This window comes from Mesocricetus auratus, unplaced genomic scaffold (genome assembly GCF_017639785.1).
Source record: "Mesocricetus auratus isolate SY011 unplaced genomic scaffold, BCM_Maur_2.0 Super-Scaffold_100691, whole genome shotgun sequence".
Lineage (NCBI taxonomy): Eukaryota > Metazoa > Chordata > Mammalia > Rodentia > Cricetidae > Mesocricetus > Mesocricetus auratus.
In genome coordinates, this window is record NW_024429267.1 from 30,482,601 (window position 1) to 30,500,180 (window position 17,580).

Sequence of the window (17,580 nt, forward strand, 5' to 3'; positions counted from 1 at the left end):
TGCTTAGTTAATGAATATTTAGAATGCAACAGCAAGAAATACAGTCTTTTAAAAAATGTTTCCCTATCCTTACCGTTTGAATAGTAGCAATTTATCTCATATCTCTTATACTAGAGGGATTTTTATAAATTCTGTGTCTGAGGAGAAGGTGACAAATGATAGTTAAATAGGATGGTAGACAAATCACTGGCTTTAAGAAAGCACACTACTGTCATTTAATAGAGTATTAGAGCTTGTTGTTATCATTAATGCCTGACATGAAGTATCACTTTAATGCATTTATGCCAGATACTATAGCAAAAATCAATTCAAATGTGCTTTAGTCATAGACCTTTTATGATTGTTATATGATACCACAGAACTGATCCTTAAACAAGTCATCTACCTCTATGAGCCTTAATCTTCTATTTTATTGCATAAGAGTTTGACTTCCTCTGACATTTAACTCTGGTCTTCAATAATTCTAGTGGTTTTTTTTAAAGAGTTGGAGAATATTCTATTACTTATCATTGCTATTACCTTCTAAACAGATCAAAGCAAAAAAAGCTATGGCAAGTACTAAAGACGTTTTTGATGTGTAGTTCATTTAGTGTCTATGTAAGAAATTTTCGATGCCTTGGTACAATTCTAACACAAAAGTTTCCTCTACATGTTTGTATTTATGAGATATTGATTAGGCTTATATGAACTGGAATTCTAGAACTCAAGCTTTGAAAGTATTTTTAAAGTAGTTCAATAAAGAAAGATTTGGTTCATTTTCTGTGAGGCTTTTGTTTGACAATTTCAAAATATGTTTGGCAGCAGGTTATACACAGAGGTTACTTGGTTGATATTTTTATAAAGCTTCTACTTATATATGTAACTACTTTTAAAACAACGATAAGAATGATGATGACAGAATAGAGGTTAACAACACTCCTGTGTACCCATGAGTAGGAAAGAAAACATCTGACTGAAGAGTAAGGTTAGAACTGTGGAAGGGCAGGAGAGGGCCCAGGAAACAGCAAATGAGAAGTGTATACAATCCAGGAAACTGAAAGTTAGTTTTACAATGACATCATAAATTCCAACAGGAAGAACTGACAATGTACGAAGGAAGGGGGCAATAACCCCTCCCCTCCGAGTCTGGATCCACAAAGTAAGGAAAGAAAGGAAAACTCCAGATGAAACCTTTGCAAATAGGTCTGTGAAGAGTGACATGGAGCTCATAAGGACATTGCCATTTACTGTGACTGCTTTCTTCCAGGTTAGGAGGAACACAGTTTCACCTGAGAGAACTGCTGTGGGCAATTCACCAGGAGAGGCTGAACACTCACCACACTAATCTTCAAAACTCGGGGACTCTAGCTTTCTCCTCCACCTATTAGGAAAGATACAGTTGTGACTATCAGAATGAGCTGAACTCGACAACATTTGCTGAACTTACATATGCGCAATTAAGGCCAGTGGTGGGTGGATCAGAAAAACAGCCTATGATTGGGTAGGAGGAGAACACCCCAAAAAAGTGAATCCAACCCTGGTTCTGTGGTGGTTCATGACCATGCTCCCCTCAAAGTCTTAGAAAGTGGAAATCTGTTTAGAATTGTGATCGTCAAGTACACCAGAAATAAGGCTATACGTGCTGGGGATCGATGATGGGACAAAATGCTAAATTTAGCATAACTAAAGACAAGAAAACTCCAATGGAGGAGGACTTGAATGCAACTAGTTTATTTTACGTAGAAACTGGCAGCTGTCTTTCCACCTGCAGAGTCAGCTGCAAAACACAGCTTAGACGTGGAAGAAGATGCCCATGCCAGTGAAGGAGAAATGCCAACTGATGATCTAGCATATCATTCTATTTTATTTATATTTTACTGTTACCTTTCCACCATTATTATTTTGCTTTAGATTTCATCTTGCCTTAATAGACTTTCATGATGGATTCCCCACCCCCGAATGCATTCTCTTTTCCCTACTACTTATAACTAATTCATGTACATTCCCTCGCATCCCTAATTTACTCCCCCTTTTCCCCTTTACACATTTCTTCTTTTTTGACTTCTTAATTACTAATAACTGTTGCTTCAAACATGCTTACATTTATCCTAGCACTATTCTATGCCATTTGTTTCTGAACCTCATTAGGGGTACAGCCAAATAAAAATTCATTTTAATAAAATGCCAAAACCTAGTAGCAAACTAGATGCCCATCAACTGAAGAATGGATAGAGAAAATGTGGTACATTTACACAATGAAGTACTACTCAGCAGAAAAAATAATGGAATCTTGAAATTCAGCGAAGGCAAATGGATGGAACTAGAAGATACCATCCTGAGTGAGGTGACCCAACCACAAAAAGACAAACATGGTTGTCAGACATAGAGCAAAGGATTACCAACCTACAATCCACACTGCCAGAAGATCTAGGAAACAAGGAGGGCCCCAAGAGAAGAACACATGGTCCCCCGAATAAGGGGAGGGGGACAATAACCCCTGAGCAAATTGGGAGCACAGGGGGGAGAGAAGAGGGAGATGGAATGGGGAGAGGGGGAGAAGGGAGAGGAAAACACGAGGACTGAGACAGCGGAGGAATAGGTGAGGGCAAGAAAGGAGATGCCTTGATAAAGGGAAGCTAGTACGGGTTTGCAAAGAGGTCTGGTGCAGAGGAAATAATAAGGGATCCACAAGGATAACCGCAGCTAAGAATCTAGGCAGTGATGGAGCGGCTGCATTTGATGCCCTTCCCCTATAATGAGATTGATGACTATCTTGGTTACCATTCCTAGAACCTTGAGCCAGTAGCTGATCAAAGCAGAAACAGGCACCCACAGTCAAACACTGAGCCACACACCCGGAATCCATTTGCGGAGAGGGACGAGAGATGACCAAATGAACCAAGACAGAATTGGAGATACCCACAGAAACAGTTGACCTGACCTAATGAGAGCACGTAGACCCTAGTCGTAAAGCAGGGGAGCCAACATTGGACCAAACCAAGCCCTCTGAGTGTGGATACCAGCTAGTTGGCTAAGGCAGTCTATGGATCCTCTAACAGTGGTTTTTTCCTAGGTCACAAATGGACTTTGGGAGCCCATTTCCAATGGAAGAATACTATTGTAGCCCAGATACAGAAAGGGGGACCTGGGCCCTCCCCCAAATGATGTGATGGACTTTGATGATCCCGTGGAGGGTCTCACTATCCCTGGGGAGTGGGTGGTGGATGGTTTGGGGGGTGGGTGGATAGCATGGGAGGATGGAAGGACGAGGAATGGGGGACAGATGTGTAAGTAAGAGTGTTTCTAAAATAAAAAGCTACAAATATAATTATTTTCAATGCATTTTTTTCTGTCACTACTGTTGTACCTCTTTAACCAGTGTGGAACCATAAGATCAAGTAAAGACTGTGTAAAAAGAAGATTCACAAATGATAAGTCAAAAAAGCAAAAAGAGTGTGAAGAAGAATAAGAAGGAGGAGGAGGAGGATGAGAAGGAGAAGGAGGAGAAGGAGAAGGAGGAGAAGGAGGAGAAGAAGGAGAAGAAGAAGAAGAAGAAGAAGAAGAAGAAGAAGAAGAGGAAGAGGAAGAGGAAGAGGAAGAGGAAGAGGAAGAAGACTGGAGTGCATTGATCCCAGCAGATGCACATAACTCAAGAAACTAAATGTGTATGGGACAAGTAAGCGTCCACGATGCATACTGGCCTTCATGACTCTTCAGTGATTAAAAGAATTGTCATTATTGACAACCTTTAGCCAAACTAACAAAAAGAAAGAATGACATGAATTAATAAAACTACATAGGAAATGGGGATGTTGCAATGGAATCCAAAGAATTCTTTAGAAATAAAGCAACACATTGAAAACATATTTCAGAAAAACTAAAAAATATATGCAACTTTATGACATGCAAGAAACAAATCAAGAAGATATGAAAAACCTAAACAGACCCATAATAAGTAATGAAATTGTAATAGGAATCGATGTCTACCCACATAGAAATTCTCAGGACCAGGGTAAGTCATCAAATTCTATCAAGTGTGTTTTTAAAGGTTTATTTTATTTTGATTTTCTCTCTCTCTCTCTTTCTCTCTCTCTCTCTCTCTCTCTCTCTCTGTCTCTGTGTGTGTGTCTCTCTCTCCGTGTGTGTGTGTGTGTGTCTCTTTCTCTGTGTGTGTGTGTATGTGTGTGTGTGTGCGTGCGCATGTGTGTGCATGCTCGCAGGCATGTGCACATGAGTATAGGCACCCATGTAGGATAGAGACGTCAGATCCCTTTGGAGCTGGAGGTACAGGTGGTTGTTAATAACTCAGTGTGGGTGCTATGAGAGAAACTCAGGTGCTCTGCAAGAGCAGTAAGCCTTGCTAACCACTGACCTTTTACCAAGTTTTAAAATAAAAGCTAATATCAATGTTTATAAACCTGTTTTATTAAATAGCAAGGGAAGGAACACTGTTCTAGTTTGCTTCTCTCTTGGTGTGATAAACATTGATCAAAATCAATTTGGAATTGGAAAGGGTCTGTTTGACTTACAGGCTAAAGTCTATCAGCAAAGGAAACCAAGGAAAGAACTCAATGCAGGAACCTGCAGGCAGGAACCAAAGCAGAAATTGTGGAAGAATATTGTGTACTGGTTGGCTCAGTTTACTTTCTTATACAACTTAGGACCACTTATTCAGTGTTAGCACTATGCATAGAGGGCTGGATGCTCCCACATCAATCACCAATCAAGAAAATGGCCCATAAATTTGCCTACAGCTTAATCTTACCAAGGCATTTCTCTAATTGAGGTTTCATGTTCTTAGATACCCTACCTGTGTCAAGTTAACAAAAAACTTAACCAGCATTGGTTTTAAAGACTCAGTGATGAACATAAATACAAAGTTCTCAATAAAATACTTGCAACCTAAATACAAGATATGTTAAGCTGATCAGAACTCAAGTGAGTCCTATCTTAGAGATGCAAGGATAACTAATAATACAGTAGTCTATAAATGCCTTGTGACATAAATAGATGAGCAACGAATTCACATAATTATGCCAGTATATTCAGAAAATATCTGCCAAAATTCAACATGCATTCATGATAAAAAAAACCTGAGGGAATTAGCAAAAGAAAGAACACATAACAATATAATAAAGGCTACATAAAAGAAACATAAAGTCAATCTTACATTAAAGAAGGGAGATAGCTGAAAGAATTTCCTTCAAACTGAGGATTGTTACAATGTCTTAGCAAAAGCAATGATGCAAAGAAAGAAAGAAAGAAAGAAGAGTGGAAAAGAGACAATGAAAGGAATGCTGTTAGGAAAGAATAAATTGAAGTATTAAAGTATTAAAAACCTTAATAACTGCATCCAGTAGCTCATACATGTGATAACTACTTTAAGTAGTAACAAGATAAAAAACTATATTTTAAAATTCCTGTAAGATTTATAAATCGCTAACGGACATATTGAAAATGAAATAAAAATAATATCAAACTAGCAACAGACCTAACCAGCAGGTGAATTAATTCTCAGGTGGAAAACTAATTTGGCTCAGCCAAATTAGTATTGTGAAAATTTCTAGAATCCTTAAAGGCATGTAAGAATTCCACACAATCCCTATCACTATTTTAATGAAGTTATTCACAGAAATACAAAATATTTAAATTCACATGAACAGTGCTGCATTTCCAAAGCAATACTTAACATAAATAGAAACACTGTTGGATTCCTAATGTGATATCAAAAAATATTCTGCCACAAGGTGATAGTGCAACAGTGAATCTCATGCAGAAAAATTCTGATAGTAGGAGATGGCTAGGTGAAAACATTGGTGAGGATTCCTTCTAGGCTGGTATGGTTTGATAGAATAAGACCCCTGAGAGGTCTCCTAAGAGAATGATGGCCTAGGCCATCCAACATCCAGAACAGCTTTAAGACAACTGACTCAGACATGCAGCCTCACAGACTAATACAGCCAAGATTTAATCATATTTATGAATTTTCTTAGGATTTCCCGAGCCCCCAAATAGCAGGAAGTAGTATAGAAAACTATGTCCAAATTTCCAAAGTATTATTTATAAATGTTTGTTTTCATTTAAAATGTGTTGCTTATAAATGGTTAATGGTCACAGTCAATCTCTTTCTAAAGAAAATAAAAGGAGATATGACATAGAAATGAGTACTTTACATTGATATGGGTTTTGGTATATGACACAAATTTAAGGTCTATTTTGTTATATTACATGTATATTTTTACTCTTGTTTAAGGTATTGTATTTATGCAGCTCATTTAAAATGTAATGTATAGTGAAATACAAATTAATAGTCATCTATAAATGTCAAACCTATAGTCATGTTGGATTTTCCAGATGTATTTCAGATGCATAGGTAATCTTCAAATACTTCAAAGACCTGCAGAATATGGCATTTAAAATGTTTTAAGAACTTAAACTTTTCCTGACAGTGAGATATGTCTTACCCTAGCAGCACCAAGTTCTTATGGAGTTTGTTTTCAACTATGGCAAGACTAGCCATTTGGGCCCTTCTCTTATCCGAAATGCTTGAATGTATGGTTTACAAACTGGACATGCAGGACCCACAGGAAAGTGACTGCTGAACTTGCCAACACAAGATGGGATGGTTCTTCAAGGTTCCTGCTTCACAGAAGAAACTGCCAGACATTCTGTAGGACACAGAAGAAAGCAACTGATGAACTTTTCTAGTACAAGGTAGAACAGATTTTCAAATTTCCTGCTTCATTGAGACATCTGCCAGATTCTATGAGTCTGTAGGCTGAAGATTAATGCCCCAATATTACAGAAGAGCTTTGGTTAACTGTCCAGGCAGTGAGATGTCTCTGTCCTTTCTAGAGTTTTGGAGGTTACTTACAATGCACTTCTGGCATCTTTGATGGAATTGAACACTAGATACTTATAGTTTTTCTCAGTTATGTAAAAGATAAATTAATATAAAACTTTAGACTCATGAAGTTAGGATAGATGATAGATTATTTTCTTGAATTTTTTCCAAATACAAATAGACTAAATATTGTAACTGCAATTCTTGCTTGCTGTGTTTCTGTCATTGGTTGATCAATAACAGGCTTTTTTGGCCTGTAGCATGGTGGAATATAGCTATGAGGGAAATCCAAACAGAGATATGGAAAGAAAGAAGGAGAAACCAGGAAGACACAATGTAGCTGGCATAGGAGTAAGACATCACAACATTACCAATAAACCACAGTCACATGGTGATACACAATTTAGCAAAAATGAGTTAGTTTACTTGTGAAATGGTCAGTAATGTGCCTGAGCTATCGACTAACAATTATAATTAATATTAAGTCTCTAATGTTTATTCAGGGGCTAGTGGGAATGAGAGAAACCTCCATTTGCATATTCCCATGCTGAAAGCTAGTTAGTATCTAAAAAATGACTAGTTCCTCTTAATGCCTGGGGAGACTCCATTCTCACATGGATTTCAATGTTTTAGAATATAGTATGGCCCTTTCCCATTCTTTATTTTATTTTAGTACTTTATTTTATTTGTATGAATGTTTTGACTGTATGTATGTCTGCCAGAAGATGAGGTAGGATTTCCCTAATTGGAACTAAAGACAGTGTGAACTAATATGTTGGTACTGGAAATGTAACCTGGGGCCTCTTGAAGAGTAGTAAGTGCCTTTAACAGTGGAACCATCTCTCCAGACTTCCTACCCATTATTGTATTTTCACTTGGAGGTGTTCATATTTTCAGTACTCAGCTTTCCTTTCTTCTAGTACGTTGGGTCTTAAGTTGAGTATGTTTACTTTATTGGGTTTCAGTTTTTGACAAGTCCATGAAGTGTTCAAGTGATTATATGATTCTCTGTTTGTCATGATCTTACTGGATAGAGGGAGAGCTTTAACATTGAAAGACATATAGTTGTATACTTTTCTACAATTTACAGCAGAGCAGTACTCCTGAAAACAATTTTGGGATGTTTGCTCTTATTGTCTAGTGAGAAGGAAGTCCAGAATGGTTTCCAAGCAGTGGATTCATATACCTGTAGTTTTATCACCAAGATTTTCTATTTTTTCTATTTTTTGCTGATCTTTGCTTTTAGAGAGTTTCTTTTTCTGTTTATAGACCATGTGTGCATACACATGTGTATGTGCTTGCATGTGTGTACATGTTTCTCTCATCATGTGCATGTGTCTCTATGTGCACATGTGTGTATGTTTGTGTTTGTGTATGTATGTGTGGATGGATGTTGAAGACATTCTTTTTCATCCCTATTTTTGTTCATTACCCCAGTTTTAGGTTGAAGTCTATTCTTTCCTTATTACATGCAATTCAATTTTACTAATTTTATCTAGTCTCTAACATTCTGAACTGTATTACATTCCTCTTTTATCATTTCTTGCTTGTCACCTCATTTTGAAGTCACCTATATGATTTCTCCAGATTCCTAGGAACATAGGGGATGCTGTTTGTCCCCTTTTCACCATCTTCCTCTTCTTTCTTCTAGTTTTTTCATAACTTTGATTCCATTGAGAGGTGACAGTGTAACTATGTAGCTTCTCTGCACTTTAAAAGGATTGCGTTGAGTTTAGAAATGTAACTGTATTGATGAGTTTTCAGAAGTTAATTGTGTCTTCTTTTTTTTAATCACAGTCACCGTCACAGGCACATACATCCCAGTCACCATGTGTTATAAATATTTGGTTGTTCAGGTTGTATCGACACAAATATTACGTAGTAAATTATTATTTCTCTCTTCTATCTTTTCTTCTGAAAGAAAGATACCATTTCTAGCCATTGATTGACTTTCTGTGAGCCTATTAGGAATTGATGTCTAAATTCTACAAGGAACATCAGTTTCCTTTTGACATATACAGATACCTCAGGGGTTTTCTGCCTAGATCATCTCCTTGGTGTTGTTTTCCTGAACCTCTGTATTCTGGTTCCAATCTGAACTTGGTTCTAGGTTCATCCTAATAATTCTAAGCATTGTTCTCTCCATTCCTCATGTTCGATTGAGTCACCCATTCCTGAACCCAATGTCCTTTCTCCACTTATTCACTAAGGACATATCCTTGACATACTTCCCATGAAATGGTACATAACAGGTAAACACTTTGAGACTGCTCAACCCTTTTAGGTAATTTGGATAAGTAATAAATTTGGATGGTATGAGGTGTAATGGCACACATTTTTTCAACTTTTTAAATTTAAATTAGAAACATGCATGCTTCAAATGTCAATCCCAGCTGCCTCCCCCTTGTCCCTCCACCAGCCCCTCCCATCCCCCAGTCCAATCCCCACATCATTCCCCAGGGAGGGTGAGGCCCTCCTTGGGGGGATCTGCAGTATCTGTCATTTCATCCAGGGCAGGACCTAGGCTCTTCCCCATGTGTCCAGGTTGAGAGAGCATCCCTCCATGTGGAATGGGCTCCCACAGTCCATTTGTATGCCATGGTGATCACTAATCTACTATCCAAGGCCCCGGAGATTACTGAGGCCTCCTCAGTGACACTACATTCATGGAGTCTGGATAAGTCCCCTGTTGGTCTCTTAGACGTTAGTCTGGGGTTCAAGAGCTCCCCCTAGTCCAATCAGTTGTCTTTGTGGGTTTCACCAGCAGGGCTTGAACCCTTTGCTAATCACTCCTCCATTTCTGTCACTGGGCTCCAGAGGGTCAGTTCAGTGTTTAGCTGTGAGTATCTGTCTCTGCTTCCAACAGTCACTGGATGAAGGTTCTAGGATGGCATATAAGGTAGTCATCAACCTTATCATCTGGTTGGGGCTATTAATGTAGTTTCTCCGCTATTACTTAGTTTTCCAGTTGGTGTTGTCCTTGTAGATCTCTGGAAATCTCACTAGTGTCAGCTCTCTCCTCAAAGCTATAATGACTCCAACTATTATGGTATCTCTTATCCTTGTCTCCTCTATTCTTACCCTGACTCAACATTCCTGCTTCCCATGTCTTCTTCTAACCTCCTCTTATTCCCTGGCTCCATCTCTTCCCCCCCCCCATCTGCTCAAGAGATCTTGCCTCTTTCTACTTCTCTGGGGTATAATGCATATCTCTTGTGAACCTCCCTGTTTCCCAGACTCACTGGCCTGGGATTGTAGGCTGACACTCCCCTAATCCATGTCTAAAATACATATATGAGTGAGTACATACCATATTTGTCTTTTTGTTACTGGGTTACCTCACTCAGAATGGTTACTTCTAGAGCCATCCATTTACCTGCAAATTTCACGTTTCCATTGTTTTTTTCCGCTGAGTACTATGCCATTGTGTAAATGTATCACATTTTTCTATCTACTTTTCAGTTGTAGCGCATCTAGGTGTTTTCCAGGATCAAGGTATTACAAATAATGCTGCTATGAACATAGTGGAATAGTCATCATTGTTGTATGAATGGGCATCTTTTGGGTATATGCCTAAGAGTGCAAATGCTGGGTCTTGAGGTAGACTGATTCCTATTTTCCTGAGGAATCTCCATACTGATTTCCAAAGTGGATGTACAAGTTTGCACTCCCACCAGCAATGAAAGAATGTTCCCCTTTTTCCATATCCTCTCCAGCATAAGCTGTCATTGGTGTGTTTTATTTTAGCCATTCTGACAGGAGTAAGATGATATCTCAGGGTTGTTTTGAATTGCATTTCCCTAATTGCTTAGGATGTTGAGCACTTTCTTTAGTGTCTTTCAGCCATTTTAGACTCCTGTATTGAGAATTCACAATTTAGTTCACTTTTTAATTGGGTCCTTTGGTGTTTTGGAGACTTGCTTCTTGAGTTCTTTATAAATTTTGGAGATCAGCCCTCTGTCAGATGTGTGGTTAGTGAATATCTTTTCCCAATCTGTTGGTTGCCTTTTTGTCTTGCTGACTGTGTCCTTTGCCTTACAGAAGCTACTCAGTTTCAAATGGTCCCATTTATTGATTGTCGATCTCACTGTTTGTGCTACTGGTGTTATGTTCAGGAAGAGGTCTCCTCTACCCATTCCTTCAAGGGTACCTCCCACTTTCTCTTCTTACATGTTCAGTGTGACTGGATTTATACTGAGGTCCTTGATCCATTTGGACTTACATTTTGTGCATTGTGATAGACATGGATCTATCTGCAGTCTTCTACATGCCAATGTCCAGTTATTCCAGCTCCATTTCTTAAAGATGCAATCTTTTTCCATTGTATAATTTTAGCTTCTTTGTCGAAAATCAGCAGTTCATAGGTTTGTGGATTAGTCTCAGAGTGTTCAATTTGATTCTATTGGTCTATCTGTCTATTTTTGTGCCAATACCAAGCTGTTTTCAGGACTATAGCTCTGTAATACCCCAAGGTATTTTATGTTGTTTGTGGCAATTATAAAGGGTGATGTTTCACTGATTTCTTTCTCAGCCCTTTTATGGTCTGTATATAGTAGGGCTACTGATTTTCTTGAGTTGATCTTGTAACCTGCTACTTTGCTGAAGGTGTTAATCAGCTGTAAGAGTTCCCTGGTAGAGTTCTTTGGGTCATTTATGTAAACTATCATATCATCTGCAAATAGTAAAAGTTTGACCTCTTCCTTTCCAATTTGTATCCCCTTGATCTCCTTTTGTTTTTGTATGGCTCTCACTGGAACGTCAAGTACAATATTGAAAAGGTATGGGGAGAGCTGACAGTCTTGTCTTGTTCCTGATTATAGAGGAATTGCATTGAGTTTCTCTCCATTTAGTTTGATGTTGGCTTTTGGTTTGCTGTATATAGCTTTTATTATGTTTAGGTATGTTCCTGTTATCCAAGGTCTCTCTAAGTCCTTTATCATGAAGGGGTGTTGGATATTGTCAAAGGCTTTTTCAGCAGCTAGTGAGATGATCATGTGATTTTTTGTTTCTCTGCTTGTTTATATGGTGGATTACATTGATAGATTTTTCGTATGTTGAACCATCCCTGCATCCCTGGAATGAAGCTTACTTGATCATGGTGGATGAGTTTTCTGATTTGTTCTTGGATCCCATTTGCCAGTATTTTATTGAGTATTTTTGTATCAATGTTCATGAGGGAAATTGGTCTGAAGATCTCTTTCTTAGTTGTGTTTTTGTGTGGCTTGGTTATCAAGGTTATCGAAGCCTTGTTAAAAGAGTTTGGCAAAGACCCTTCTGCTTCTATTGCGTGGAATACTGTGAGGAAAATTGGTATAATCTGTTCTTTGAATTTCTAGTAAAATACTGCACTGAAGCTATCTGGCCCTGTGCTTTTTTTGGTTGGGAGACTTTTGATGACTACTTCTATTTCCTTAGGGGTTATAGGTCTATTTAAATTGCTTATCCGTTCTTGATTTAACTTTTGCAGCTGATATCTATCCAGGAAGTTGTCCATTTCCATTATTTTCGAATTTTGTGGAGTACAGGTTTTCAAATTATGAACTGATGATTCTCTGAATTTCCTCAGTGTCCGTTGTTATGACTCCATTTTCATTTCTGATTTTATTAATCTGCATGTTCACATTCTGCTGTTTTGTCAGTTTGGATAAACGTGTGTCTATCTTGTTGATTTTTCTCAAAGAACCAACTCTTTGTTACATTGATTCTTTGTATTGTTTTCCTAGTTTCTGCTTTTTTGATATCAGCCTTCAATTTGATTATTTCCTGGCGTGTATTCCTCCTGGGTTTGTTTGCTTCTTTTTGTTCTAGAACTTTCCGTTGTGCTGATAATTCTCTAGTGTAACTATTCTCCAGTTTCTTCATTTGGGCACTTAGTGTTATGAACTTTCCTCTTAGTATTGCTTTCAAAGTGTCCCATAAGTTTGGGTATATTGTATCTTCTTTCTCATTGTATTCACGGAAGTCTTTAATATGTTTTTTATTTCTTCTTTGACCCAGGAGCGGTGCAATTTCATATTATTCAATTTCCATGAGTTTGTATGGTTTCTGCAATTTGTGTTGTTGTTGAACTCTAACTTTAAAGCATGGTGGTCTGATAAGATACATGGAGTTATTCCAATTTTTTTACCTGTTGAGGTTTGCTATGTTGCCAAGTATGTGGTCATTTTTTGAGAAGGTTCCATGTGGCACTGAGAAGAAGATATATTCTTTTTTTTTTTTTGGATGGAATGTCCTATAGATGTCTTTCAAACCCAATTGGGTCATAACTTCTATAAATTCCTTTGTTTCTTTGTTAAGTTTCTGTCTGGTAGTCCTGTCTGGTGGTGACAGTGGGGTGTTGAAGTCTATAAGTATGTGAGGTTTTATGTGTGGTTTGAGTTTTAGTAATTTTTTTACGAATATGGATGCCTTTGAATTTGGTGCATAGTTGTTCAGAATCAAGAGTTCATCTTGGTGGATTTTTCCTGTGATGGATATGAAATGCCTTTCTTCATCTCATTTGATTTCTTTCAGTTTATAGTCTAGTTTTTCAGATATTAGGATTGAGTACCGCTGATTGTTTCTTGGAACCATTTGATTTGAAAATCTTTTCCCAATCCTGAACTCTGAGATAATTAATGTATGTCTTTGAGGCCGAGGTGTGTTTCTTGTCTGCAGCAGAAGGATGGGTTATGTCTTCAACTCTATTGTGTTATTCTGTGCCTTTTTATGGCCAAGTTAAGACCATTACTATTGAGGGATATTAATCACCTTTGATTGCTTGTTCTCTTTTGTTTTAGAATTGTTTTTCTTGGTTGAATTGTATGTGGATTTCTAACCCTTTTATCTTTTGGGTGTTGGTAAAGTGGGATTATCTATTTCCTATGTTTTTTCTGGTTGTAATTAACTTCCTTGAACTGGAGTTTCCCTACCAGAATTTTCTGTAGGGCTAGGTTAGTGGATATGTATTGTTTAAATCTGGTTTTGTCATTGTATATCTTATTTTCTCCATCTATAATGATTGAAAGCTTTGCCAGGTATAGTAGTCTGGGCTGGCATCCATGGTCTCTTAGTGTTAATAGAATATCTCTCCAGGACCTTCTGGCTTTCAGAGTTTTCATGGAGAAGTCAGGAGTAATTCTTATAGGTTTGCCCTTATATGTTATTTGATCTTTATCCTTAAGTGCTGTAAGCGTTCTTTATTTTTTCTGCATGCTTGTGGTTTTGATTATTATGTGGCAAGTGAACTTTTTTGTGGTCCACTCTATTTGGTGTTCGGTAAGCTTCTTGTAACTTCATTGGCAAGTCTGTCTTCAGGTTGGGAAAGTTTCTCCTATGATTTTGTTGAATATGTCTTCTGTCCCTTTGAGTTGGGTTTCTTCACCTTCTTCTATACCTATTATTCTTAAGTTTGGTCTTTTCATGATGTCCCATATTTCCTGGATATTTTGTGTTAGGGATTTGTTGGACTTGAGATTTTCTTTGATTGATGAATCTATTTCCCCTAGTGTGTCTTCAACACCTGAGATTTTCTCTTCCATCTCTTGTATTCTGTTGGTTATGCTTGCATCTGTAGTACCTGACTGTTTCCCCAGTTTTTTTCTATTTCCAGCATTCCTTCAGACTGTGTTTTTTATTGTCTGCATGTCAGCTTTAACCCTTGTACTGTTTGAATTTTTTCTTGTAATTTTTGCTTCATGTTTTCCTCCCTTTCTTTCATTTGTTGGATTTTTGGTTTGTTTTTTCTTCTATTTCTTGCATTTTTTGGTTTGTTTTTTCTTCTATTTCTTTAAGGGATTTTCTCACATCCTCTTTGAGGGCCTCTGTCATTTTCATGAAGGTGTTTTTAAGTTCATTCCCTTTTGCTTCCTCTACATTGGGGTGTTCAGGTCTTACTGGTGTAGAATCTCTAGGCTCTCGTGGTGTCATATTTGTTTTTCTGTTGCTGAGTGTGTTCTTATATTGCCTCTTTTCCATCACTTCTTCCAGTGGGTGTAGTAAAAGTCTCTTCCTCTCCTGGTGCGTAGGCGACCAAGGTTCCCTTTTGGTGGGTGCAAGTAAATCCAGTACTCTCTGTCCTCTGCCCTGAGAGTAGATGGAAGTAGACCAGCTCCCTCTCAGGCTCCTTGTGGCTAGGTCGTCCATCCAAGCAGGAGCTGACCTGTTTTTGCCCTCTGCCCTGGGTGTGGGCAGAAGTGGACCAGCTCTTTCTGCAGGCTCCTTGTTGCTTGGGCATCTCTGTCCTCTGCCCTTAGAGTGGATGGATGTGGACCAGATCTCTCTGCAGACTCCTGGTTGTTTGGTCGACTGTCCGGGGGCGAGTTGACCTCTGTTCTATGCCCTGGGCGGGGGTGGAAGTCTAATTATGTCTTCTTATGATTTAGACATGATTGTATTTTTATACTCTTGGAGATTTACAGTCATAGAATGTGTTTCATACCATTTGTAGCCAGAGCCCCTGTACCTAACATAGTTCAGATGACTCACTCTTATTCTTGCAGCTGTGGGAATCAGCAGACAAACTGAGGTAGGGTTAGATGAACAGGGTCGTCAGTGCTGAGTATTTGGAGTGAAAGAGCTAATAAACTGGCTGCTATGTTAATCAACAAGGTGTCAGAGGCACTAAGAATAGTAAATCATGTTCTTACCTGGTGTTTAGTTTATTTTATAGAAGAAAAATAAAAAAATGGTAAACACAAATATAGTCTTGAGACATATATCTATAGTTGATACTTTGCCACATTCCTGTGTATTTTTATTACAACAAAATTTGAGATAAGTTCTTATAATTTTCTGCTAAAGTTTGAGGTTTGCTTCAGATTCATGTTTGTTATTTAATTACACAGTATTTTAAATTATGAGGCTAATGGGTAAATAATTCATGTGCTCAACAGATATATTTTGGGTGCCCATTACATACTAGCATTTATTATGATTGTCAAATGAAAAGCACAGACCTTACTTAAGATTTTCTTAAGTAGAAAAATAGCTTAATTATCTCTTCTCACATTGCTGGATATTTAGGTTGTTTCCTATTTTCCTTAAGAGAGCCTTGGGAAGTACAGAGCTTTTCTTTACTTTGTAATATTTCCTTAGTACAAACTACTCCAAATAGAATTGCTTTCCAATGATGTGAGTTTTTTCCCCCAGAGGTCGTGGGGGAGATGGAAGAAGTGAGCAGACTCTATATTTATTTTTAATGATTTTAGTGTTTTCACATCAGAATGACTATGTGCTTACAAATAATGATGAAGACCTTTAAACTGTTTTGGATAATAGGGCACTGAATATACAAATGCAGAGATATTTTACCCTGCTGTATGGATTGTTTTGGAAACAATTTGCATAGACCCCGGTAGCCTAATAGATAAGGCACTGGTCTTTTTAGTAGTGATTGCTTTATTGATTCATAATATACCAACTTTTAATTATGGTTACTATAATTAAGAGGCCATTTAGGTTTGTTAGTCCTTTACTTAAACAACTTGAGCCTTATAAGTGACTATTTAGAATTGCTAAGTGAAGCTGGTCAACTGTATCATACCTAACTATAATTTACTAAAGATGAAATATGTTTTTTAAAATTGTTACTTGTCAAAATGCCTTCTATTTTCCAATTGTATAATTTTAGCTTCTTTGTCAAAAACTAAGTGTTCATACATGTGTGGGTTAATATCAGGGTTTTCAATCCGATTCCAGTTGACCTGAACAAGGGGGAGTTCTTAGACCCCAGACTGATGGCTGAGAGGCCAACATGTGACTGATCCAGACCCCCTGAATGTGGGTGTCAGTGAGGAGACCTAGGAAATCTATGAGGCTTTGGGTAGTAGCTCAGTATTTAACCCTGGCACACAAATGGACTTTGGGTGCCCATCCCACAATGAGGGATGCTCTCTCAATCTGGACACTTGAGGGAGGGCCTAGGACCTCCCTGGAATGAAATGACAGACTCTAGAGATCCCTCATGGAGGGCCTTATCCTTCCTGGGGAATGGAGTGGGGATGGGGGGAATTGAGGGTGCTGGTTGGGGGAGCAGGTGTGGGAGGGAGAGGGAGCTGGGACTGACATGGAAGGCAAGCATGTTTCTAATTTAAATATATAATAAAAATTGTTTAAAATGTTACTTGTCAGTTCAGGGATATTATAAAATGCGATAACCTCATAGCAAATGAAACTAAATACTGAACATATTTCTGAAAACACACTCTTACAACTATTCGTATATTTGCTCAAAAATATAAGAATATAATAGATAATTCATATGTCCTTTAGTTGATAGAAGACAATGGTGATGTGATACTTCCATTGTTTTATGTAGGAATTTAGAAACATTACTCATGCCCATTGCTTGTTCATTGATAAAAGAATATCTTTATAAACATGTAAATAGTTGCTTCTGATGTATTTCTCTCCAATGTAACCAACCAAAGTTTTATAGAATTCTTTCTTGCAATTCTTTTGGATATAGACTCGAACTTACCATTTTTTCTATTTTAGTAGACAACTGAATATAAATAATAAGAACAATAGTTATGGTACCAGCTTTAAACTTTTGAAGTATAAAATGAAACTGACAAGTCAGAACATTAAGAAAAGATTCAAGGCATAGATCAGTATAGCACAAAACCAATGAAAGGGCAAACACATCTAAGATATGATGACCAAATTTATATCATTTACCTCTAAATATTATAATTTTATCAAATCATTCTTCTTCAGACTTCATTATAAAAATATTAGGGGCACAGGATCCTTACCAATTGTGCTCCTTTATATTC

The 17,580-nt window shown here is 37.7% G+C and overlaps 1 long non-coding RNA gene across 2 annotated transcripts in view; it reads left to right on the forward strand.

Moving 5' to 3' along the window:
* The first annotated feature begins 8,985 nt into the window (after window positions 1-8,985).
* Window positions 8,986-17,580, forward strand: part of LOC121137569 — an 88,890-nt gene continuing 80,295 nt past the window's right edge. For both annotated transcript variants that reach the window (XR_005874858.1, XR_005874859.1), the window contains exon 1: window positions 8,986-9,075. This is a non-coding gene — a long non-coding RNA (uncharacterized LOC121137569). The remainder of the gene's footprint in view (window positions 9,076-17,580) is intronic.